This window comes from Bactrocera latifrons, unplaced genomic scaffold (assembly GCF_001853355.1).
Source record: "Bactrocera latifrons isolate USDA-ARS-PBARC rearing strain unplaced genomic scaffold, ASM185335v1 scaffold_777, whole genome shotgun sequence".
In the NCBI taxonomy this organism is placed as follows: domain Eukaryota; kingdom Metazoa; phylum Arthropoda; class Insecta; order Diptera; family Tephritidae; genus Bactrocera; species Bactrocera latifrons.
The window spans coordinates 75,094-76,914 of NW_017537464.1; the positions used below are offsets into that span (position 1 = coordinate 75,094).

At 27.9% G+C, this 1,821-nt stretch overlaps 1 long non-coding RNA gene across 1 annotated transcript; it reads right to left on the reverse strand.

Moving 5' to 3' along the window:
• Positions 1-694: 694 nt before the first annotated feature.
• Positions 695-1,419, reverse strand: LOC108976545. Its single transcript, XR_001993957.1, has 2 exons — positions 1,287-1,419; positions 695-1,233 (listed from the first exon to the last, which is right to left on the reverse strand). It is a non-coding gene; the product is annotated as an uncharacterized LOC108976545 (long non-coding RNA).
• Between the last annotated feature and the right edge of the window lie 402 nt (positions 1,420-1,821).

The following is a 1,821-nucleotide window of genomic DNA, read 5'->3' on the forward strand; positions in this document are numbered from 1 at the left end:
TAGCTTGGAGGAGTTGATCTTCTGCTACCTATACCTATTTTTGTATTTTATTATTATTTTAATCATCTATTATTTTATTTATTTAATTAGTATTATTTATTGATGTTACTTTTCGCCAAGATTTAACATTTTTCATCGGTGGCCCATAGCTTATTTGCTGCAACTTTGCTTTGCCCACAATTAGGCAAAATATTTTTTGCCAAGTCTTAATGCTGTGACATAAAATCACTCATCAAATACGCATATTTATTTGGTTTACATTTATCATTAAATAATTGGTTAAAATTATAATACAAGTTAAATAAACTCAATAAAAGAAAAATAACTTACATTATGCTTCGATTATTTTTAACTGATATACATATATTAAATTTTTTTTATTTGTACTATATCGTTTCTCAAATAGCTAACGAGTGAAATTTCGAAAGTGCGTATGCGATAGTGACTAAAACGATCCAGAAACAAAAAAAAAAATACATGAATTTCGCTCGTTAACGAGTGCCGCGACGAGTGGTTCAAATGACAAATTTCTTTTTTCCTTGTGTTTTTAAAGCTTAAGATTTAAAATTAATTATATTAATTTACAACAGAAACTAAAGGATTTGAAGCGAGAAAAAGAATTTCTCATGTAAGAAGAGGAAGTAAGAAAGATCTCATAGGCTTTGATTAAAAAGAAACTGAAATCAGATTTAAGTTAGTGTTTAGTTAGTTCTTTTTCATAAGCAACATTTTATTTACTAATATCTAACTTGTTAATTTTAATTTTTACGGAAATTTCACACCTTATATCATTAACAACAGAGGTATTCTATCCACGTTTAAGAAGTGAGCTGATATACAATCATACAGCTTTGCAATAGAAGAATGTCATGCTAAATTAAACATTTTAATGTTCAAGTAGATTTAAATTTTAGTTCTTTAGAAGGACAAGAGGAGGATATTATTGGTTAAAACTTGCACAACATTAATGTCTTGTTGAAGCTTAATGGAATTTTTGTTATAAGCATACATTAGTTTACTTTCAAAACTTGACTCAGGTCCTAATCAAATAACGTTGAGCATATACATTTGCTGTGCAAAATTTTTTATAACAATGTTTTGCAGACACTTTGAAATATTTCTCACGTCTTTAATTCCATCAATAAAATCGAAATATGCTAAGCTTTATGGCTGTCTTTTCGGCATACTCCAAAGTATTAGTAGTATAAAAGAGTTAGCAATCTCTTCTTTTTACTAAAAAAAAAAGAAATAATTAATTTTCCACGATTCTGTTAGAATACATATACCTAGCTTTTAGCTCCAATGGTCAACCTCAATAAAGTAAATCGTGCATACACTTGATATAAAATCCGAACATTTATGATATTTTATTATTAAAATTATTGTGTTGAAACATATTTCTACTCACTTCGTAATCATTCATTTTTAATATATCTCCGTTAGAAACTAAAATATATTGTCAAGATTTAAAATTAATACAACTATCATGAAAATGACACCTACTTATAACTAAATAATACTGTTCACTCTCTAATAATATTATGAACTCGAAAAACCAGTAATTAACACATACATATTTACATATTAAGTTCGACATTTGTTCTGGTTTCTGCTTTCCGCTACTTGGTAAAGTAAAATCAGGCTGAATAACCAATCAAAAGTTCCGCAGTCACAGTTAAGGTGATTTATGTTTATCTGGCTTTTAAAAACAGGCCCTTAAGCCGTGGTAGAGATATCAGAAAATATAATGACTTTCGTTATTTCGGCTGAGTTTTTATAAGCCATAGACGAGAGAAAGTTTTTAACTTTTTTGATTTAGGT